Source organism: Alligator sinensis, unplaced genomic scaffold (assembly GCF_000455745.1).
Source record: "Alligator sinensis unplaced genomic scaffold, ASM45574v1 scaffold76_1, whole genome shotgun sequence".
NCBI classification, from domain to species: domain Eukaryota; kingdom Metazoa; phylum Chordata; order Crocodylia; family Alligatoridae; genus Alligator; species Alligator sinensis.
The window spans coordinates 1,654,661-1,663,034 of NW_005841865.1; positions in this window are offsets into that span (position 1 = coordinate 1,654,661).

Below are 8,374 nucleotides of genomic sequence, written 5' to 3' on the forward strand. Positions count from 1 at the left end.
CACCCCCCCCAGTGCCGCCGCTGCCTATTCTGAGCACAGCCTGGTCCAGCCCCGTCAGAAAGAGCCCAGTGCTGACTGCAGCCCACCCACACCCCATATGCAGATCTGGGGACACACAGCCCCCATTCCCTTCCAGGGTATGTGCAGGGGTGGGAGCCACCCCCCCTTTCCACACCCCCAGACAAGCCACTCAGCTCCATCCTGCACCCTGGCCCAGCTGTGCAGTGCCTGCACCACCCCACTCCCTCCTTCACCGCAAGGGCCTCAATCTGCCCCCCCCCCCCTTAAAAACAGGAAAAAATATAAAGGGTACATGAACTGAAACTTTGAGACAGAAAGGGTACACTTGTTACTAAAGGTTTAAAACCACTGTACTAGCTCATGGGCTCCTTGCAGACTCCTCCTGAGTGTAAGTCAGTGTAGGTACATGGAAGTCAGTGTCATGATCCCAGCTCACGCTGGTGAAGAAGCTGAAGGCCCATTGAAATTGTGGAGTTGCATTTGCTCGAACCTGCTGTGACCGTGGATCTTAGTGTGAGGCAGGCACTTGCTGGTATCACCTTCCATTTCTCGTCCATCACTGACAAAGGGCAGAGTCCTAGAATCCTACAGCAATTCCCCAGCTATTGATTTCCTCTTAGCCTTGCCATCCCCAGCCTCGTGCCACATTTTGAAAAACAGCTGCTGCTTCCCCTCACATACCACAGATAGCCATGTATACCCTCCAGCAAGCAGACCTGCATATTAAATAACCCCTAATTTGGTGATGATTAGACTCATTTCCCTGGTTCTCACTTCCCCTTCCAGCTGCTCTACTCCTTTCTCCAGACTCCCAAAGCTTTTCTACTTGGCTACTGGCTTCTCTGTTTCCTGGTTTACCCTGAAGACTTTCCTAACCAGGAACTGTTTTCCTTTCCTTGGTGTGAAAAAGCTACGGTAATTATGTTATCAAAAATGGTCTGCTAAACTAAACAGCACTGACTAAGCTGCGTGGGAGAGGTATTTTTAGCATAAATTTCCCATCTTACAGGTGAGTATGTACAGGAAAGCTACTGTACATGATAAGTAGTAGTTAATGATCAGTCATTTAATTCCATCACTAATTCATTAATATTTATTTAGGACCTTCTATCTCAAGCCATTTGAACAGAGCAATGCCAAAATACAGCCATTTCTGGGGGAGGAGGGTAGCAATTAGCAAGTGAACAGAAACAGAATGAGAAACCAGGGCATTAAGGAACACTTTTACAAAGGTGCTGGGTAACCCATCACACATGACAAGGAGGAGGTTGTGTTTTCTAACTAGCTCCTGTAGAAGACCCAGGACGTGACCTCTTTTCTTTGGGGTACAAAGGGCTGAGATTTAACAATGTGAATTTTTGCTTTCTCCAAACTTGATGCTTAGAATCCTCATACACTTCCCAGAGAGAAGCAAGGAAACTGAGTTGTGATAGCAAGCTAACTACAAACATTTAACAAAACAATCTCTTTTGCACAGGGTCCTTATGGTTGCTAACCGGTTCTTAGCCATACAGTTTGCATGTATGAACATGATTCTGCAACAATGGATAAAATGGGTTAAAAACAGATTAAATAAACCTGTAGCATGCAAACATAAAAGCTAGTGCTATTAGAGAGGAGAACAGTCTTGTGCATTAAAAGCCTGTTTAAAAAGCCTACTTAATCTTCAAACATTAAAATATCACTTAGATGACAATAGAACCAAAGACGCCAGCTTCCATTATGCGTGTGTCAGGAGGCCTGATGTGGGCGAGATGCCATTTATATAGATTTTTATCTGTCTGGCTCTATTTATTTTCTGATGGAGCCGTAGAAATAGTTCACCCGTACATGGGTAAAGTGCCAACAGCACTGGCCAGCAGGTGTCACTACTTTACAATCAGTTTTAGGCTCAAGGGCAACAAAATCATTCTACACATCAGCCTTTCAAAATGATTCACCATATATTCATCTCTCCCTGTGAAAAGAGAGAACTCAGGTCCCAGCAGGGATTCTCAGATGATTAAGGAATCATCCTAAACTCTTCATTTCCACTGCTGTTTTGAAAGCTTATATTCCAAAAAGATGACACATTGTGTGGCTGTGCCAGGAGATCTGGATTCTATCCCAGCCCTGCCACTGACTCATGCTGTGACCTTGCCCCCATTCTCAAACCAGTGTTTGAGTCTGTGTTGCTTGGAATTTAAGTGTCATGCTGCAGAGGTTTTGTACTTGCACTGAAAGCCAATGGGGTATGTGGGTACTCTGATCCCAGATGCCTTGGGAATCCTCAGGCCCCCTGCTTTCCCAAAGCAAAGGACTACTTTAAAAATGTTGGTTCAGACTTCTTTTGTGCCCCTCTGCTTAAAACATATAGGTGCACCTCTCTGGAAAATGCTTTGAGAACTTCAGATACTATTGAAGTGAAATTTACTGCTGAAATAGGAAAAGTAAAAAAGAGTTTGTGCGCAGGGAGGGAGGAATGTCATATAAGGCCTGGAAAATGAATGTTTTTACTTTTAGGCAATCAAGACACACCCTCCAAAAACAGCAAGAAGGCAAAGGATCAAAAGACTCCTATGATGATCAAATGTATAAAATAATATGACATTAAATTGATCTTCTTGCAAATTTTTGCAGAGAAAACATGGTAGTGTCCATTACAGGAGAAGAATTTCAAAAGATCAAAAAAAAGGTGACTGATGAGTGGAACTCAAAGAAAGGCTCAGTGTCTGAGTCTTGCCATTTGTAATGGAATTTCCATTTCTATTTGCTGCGTCTGTGATGACTATGAAATCCTCTCAAATCTCCCAAGACTTTGGGTTACCAGTAGTGATCACTGATGAGAAGTATCATGCAAGTTGCTCCTATTGCTAGCCAACCACACCGCCCTCTATTTGATACCTGGGGTCTTCTTATGGAGTAAGTGAGGGCATTACTGAAGTGCTCAATGGCTGTGTTAAGGAGAAAAGGGGCGAGCCCTCTGAGAACCAGCAGTTCTTATCTTAATATTTCTGCAGAAACAAAATGCCTGAATGGGAATGAAGGAAGATCTGTATAGTAAAGCATGCGAGTTTCCGTGCTCAGAAAGCTCCCTCTAGAAGCATCTTAGTGTCAGTTGTGCCGATTGCTGACTCTCAGCTAACTAAGGAATTGTCTTTGACCCTGTTCTCATTTCAATTTAAAAAGATTCGTTTTTTTAAAAGATGGGAGTTTTTCAAAAGTACGGAAGTAACTTTAAGAGCCCATGTCTTGTGTCTGGTCGCTTGTCTTGTGACAGAGGAGCTGATTGACTTTAGGCTCCTAAGTACCTAATATTTTGAAAAGAGGAATTAGAGAAAGTTTCATTGGCATTTTGGGGAAATGTTACTCTTGAAATCAGAACCTATGGTTTCTGTTCCTACTATATGGCCCTGTGTGACCCAAAGAAAATGAGTGTTTGTTAAATGAGAGGGTGATTTTTATTCCAGCTGTCTAAAACCTCCTTTGTGTCACTTATGCTAGCACCTATCATATTCAACTCCAGACAAATCAGGAGTTGATGTTACTTTTACTTTTAAGGTTAAAAAAATGAGGAAAAGAAAAGGTTTTACATTTTTTATAACAGGGCTGTGTAACTTCTAAGTGGCTGGGGCCGCACCCTGCATAGGCAGCACTGGCAGGGGCCTCGCACCCAAGTAGGCCACAATAATGTAAGTCACAGGCCCCCCAGGCTGCAGCTGCTGTTTGTGCACTACACTCCCACCCCTCCCTGCACTGCACACATGGGCAGCCCTCTTCCCTGCTACACTATACATGTGTGCAGGCTCCCTCCTCACTGCTATACCATGTGCACCAGCAAACAAGTGCCCTCCCTCCACCCAACCGCTACACTGTCATTCAGGCAGGCAAAGGAAGCAGAAGCCAGAGGTAATGCCCAGATACCCCGGCTGCCACTGCTGCCAATGATAAGGAGTGTGGGGGCCGAGTGGCAGTCTAGGGAATACAGACTAACTCCTCGTGGACTGCCATTTGGACAGTCCTGCTTTATAACATCCCCCAGAAGCAAAACAGAGCACAAAACAATGTTAGTTTTGCAGGTCACTTGTACCAAGGCACCTACCTGTATTTAGCAGGTAGGGCCTGAACCTGGACAAGGAATTATAGGAAATTAGAGACAGAAGTGCAATTGATAACTGTTGCTGCCAAAGTATTTCAAGGAGATGGATCAAAAACCACACTGGTAAGGAAGCCTGTGAAACGAAAAGGCCTGGCTATTGATCATAAGGGATTTAAATTAGTGCTAATGATTTAGATAACAACTGCATCAAACCCAAGGAGAATGTTTATCCAGAGATAGCACTATGCAACACTGTTTCCTTAGGCAGTTTGTGGACTAGACAATAGTGTCACAAGCGTCACAAGCACTTCTGGACCTGATATCTGGAAACACATGGATGTTGGTACTCCACAGCTGACCTCAATGGGAGCATTCATGCTGACTGCACTATATAAAAAAAAACTATTGAGGTTCTGATCTTTTTTTAAATGTGAGGAAGCAGAGCAAATTCAAGGTGACCTCCCATGTGTCTTTGGCATTACAAATAGGTTTACATAAGGCAGAACTGGAATAGAAGGGTTTTCTGTAACCACCTGCATTCTAAAAATAAGGAAAATAATATTCAACAAAGAGACAGGTTGTTGCTTCTATGCAAAGCAGGGCACATATGGCATAAATTGCCTAAGGCCCCTGATGCAAGGAGTAGAAATAAGTTTAGATGACAACTGAATATCCTGTTGGTGAGATAAGGGATTGAGAGAGCAGAACAGCGGGGCCGAGATAATGAACTTAAAGAGGACAGGTTTATCCAGTCAAGTGGTCACCAACTGCAGCAATCACTTCCCATCTCACCATCCTCAGGGCAGTGTGTGCATAGCTGTGAGAAGAGGGAGAAGGGAAAAAATTCAGGAGTTAGGAAGAAAGAAACTCCAAAGTGGTAGAGGTGGCAGGGAGTATGCTGAACCCCACTTACATTCAGCAAAATCTGTCTCCGGTGGGAACCCTCTACTTTATTTTGGTTCTTTTGCTTTCGTCTACAGACATACATAGTCAGGAAAATGGCAGAGAAAAAAACAGGCTCAAACATCCTTTAAAAAATAATAATATGGACTAGTCTGCCAGGCCCCCGTCCATCTGTGAGTTCCCATGGGAGCAGATCCTGGCATTCCTGGGACCAGATCCTGGCATTCTTGCAACAGCCATTACAAGATGAGGGGGTAACATTTTAAGATGAGCATCTTTGTGCATAGGAATAAATTTGAAGTTGGAAGCCTGGTCCCGTCACCTTCACAGCACAGATTTCAGGTCCTGCTTTTACACAAAACCTTTTCAACTTTAATAACCTTTATTGTTCTGGATGCCCAGGAAGTACAAGCCCTGTGGTTGGATTCACCAAGGGCACTATTTGATTCCTGCTCCACACACACACTTTAAAACCAAGTGCCTGAGAGGGACGCCAAATTTCTATTCAGGCAGTGCCGAGAGAGTCGATTGATTCATTGTTGACATTTGACCGGAATCTGGCACTTTGTCTGATTCAATATGCTGGTAGCATCATTAGTTTCTTCAATGGTTCAACTATTTGCAGGAGGTGCAATGAGGACGCTGATGCTTTCCTCGTTTGTCGCACAGCTAGTGGACACCCAACTGCATGCTACAACGCACCTATGTCAGGCATGTTGTGGCCCGCTCCACTCCCATTGTTACCAGTACTTGGTAACATTGCTCCCCCTCACCTCTGCTGCACAAATACTGAAGTAAATTTACTAGCCAGACTCCAGGAGAATCATTCACTGTCAGTGCACTGGGACATATTCCACCCACCAATATCTGGGTTCCTCTCAAGATTCCCAGTATGGTCCACCCTTTCAAAACCCTTTGACTTTTCTTTTCTTTACTCAATGGCATGAAGAATAGTCAGCACAAGCGCCAATCAATCACTGCATCATCTCTGACCCTCTAGTCAGTCAACCAGGATTTAGCTGGCCACGCCATTATTGGGCACTTCTCAACCATTTTCGAACTGGACAGGGTCACTGTGCCTCAAATGTATACCAATGGGGCCTTCGCAATGACACCAGGTGCCCTTGTGGACAAATTCAAACCATGTCACACATTGATGACTTGTGTCCCTTTACAATTTTATCTGGTGGCCTTCAAGTTCTTCACACTGGTGACCACATAAGCTAAAAAAATAAATGACTCATTGAATGCCTCTCTTCTTTTTCACAACCCTGCAGACTGCTTTTAACTCTAGCTAAAAACTGTTACACAGGTGTAGTAATATTAACTCAGGTGCAGAAATGACTGGCAATGAAGCATTGGAAGCACAGTCAAGACACTCCAAAAGGCTAGATTTTGTTTTATGAATCTAAATAAGATACATACATTTAACTATAATGACTGCAGGACTAATGACACAATATTTTGACTATTTTTTGCCTTGTTTGTTGAGGGGTTTTTTTAATGTTACAGATAATCTAGCAAATTAGTGCATGTTCCAATAGTTATATTTGTTTTTGCTTTGTTCTTGAACTGAATAGTATCATGCTGACCCCCTAGGGTATTAGTAAGTTTAACTGGAGAAAAATGTGTGTAGTGTTATATGCAGGGATCCTGGTTTTCTCTGTTTAAAAACCAAACATTCTCTCATTAAAACCCACATATTCTCTGATTTAAAAACCAAAGTCCATGTTTTTCCACAATTTAAATGAAACACCACTAACACACACACAGAGAATCTTCATAAAGTCCTTGTGCACTTTTAAACTTTAATAACTTAGGTTGTAGGTATGATAGAAATAATCTGAAAATTGCATTTAAAAGCAAATTTATTAAAGTTTTAGGACAACTAGAGTATACAATGCTAGACTTCATAAGTAATAACAAATTTGTTCTTAAATAAGATGGAGCTCTGTGCAACTACGCTCTGAATGTACAACAGTTCCTAAATGATGTTTTCCCAGAGAAGTGGATAGGCAGAGGTGAACCAATGGGTTGGCCACCTCGTTCACCTGACCTGTTGCCGTTGGACTTCTTTTTATGGGGGCATGTTGAAAGTGTAGTTTACTTGTCAAAACCACGCTCTTTGGTGGAACTTAGGGCTAGGATCATCAATGCAATTAGTGCAGTAACTCAAGAGCAACTGGGAAACGTTTTCATGGAGTTGGAAGATTGGATTGAGCACATTATCATGATGGATGGTGGTTATGTTGAAGTCTAGCATTGTGTACTCTAGTTGTCCTAAAACTTTACTAAATTTGCTTTTAAATGCCGCTTACAGATTGTTTCTATCATACCTACAACTTAAGTTATTAAAGTTTAAGAGTCCACAAGGACTTCATGAAGACCGTGTGTGTGTGTGTGTGTGTGTGTGTGTGTGTGTGTGTAAAAATCAGCTGAGCATAATGTTTTATTAATATATTTACAATTTTAAAGCAATCTGAAAGCTTACCAGTGCCCCAATCACTACACACACACACACACACACACACACACACACACACACACACACACAAAGGGCTTAGTTCATCTCTCGGTCTGTCTGTCTGTCCATAACACCCTTGGGGGGGTGGCTCCCGGCAGCCCCTGCGTCCAGCCAGTGCTTCGCGTGGGGCGAATTGCCCGTCAAGAATGACGGCAGGGATGGAGCACCACCACAACAGTGGGGACGGAGGAGGCGGAGAGGGGGTGGAAGGGGTGGGGCACAGGGCCGGATGCGGAGTCAAGGTGGGGGGAAAATGACAGCAGGGATGCCCCTCACTCCTGACCCATGGCCCCCCAGCCCTGCCATTGCGCCTCACTCCCCACCCACAGCCCCCACTAACTCCTCCAGAGGGGGCACCCCAGCTGCCAGGGCTGTGAGGCCAGGGACCCGGGTCCACAGCCCCTTGCCCTCCCAACAGCACCTGAGCCCCAGCTACCACCCACGGGAGGCAGCGGCTGCTGCAGCCAGAGCGGAGCACGAAGCCCACCTCCCCCTCCCCCATGGGGGCACCGCCGGAGCAGAGCCTGTGCAAGGGAAGGGCAGACGTGGGCTGGCGCTGCTCCCCTGCCTCTGCGGCCCAGCAGGTGGGACCTGGCCTGGCAGGGCAGAGCGGGGTGGGGAGGCTCAGTCCACCACCACGGCGAGGTGCCCCTGCCCACATGGCTGCAGTGGGGGGCACAACTCTGCGCTGCCATCCCTGCTGCTGCTGTTTCACCAGGTCAGCACAGGGCTTACAGTGGCAAAGGCCAGGGAGTCCTGAGCCTGCAACCACCAGCCCACATCCACCCCACCACCACACACATCTGGGGGGCATGCACCCCCCATGTCGCCCCCCCTCAGGAGTGCGC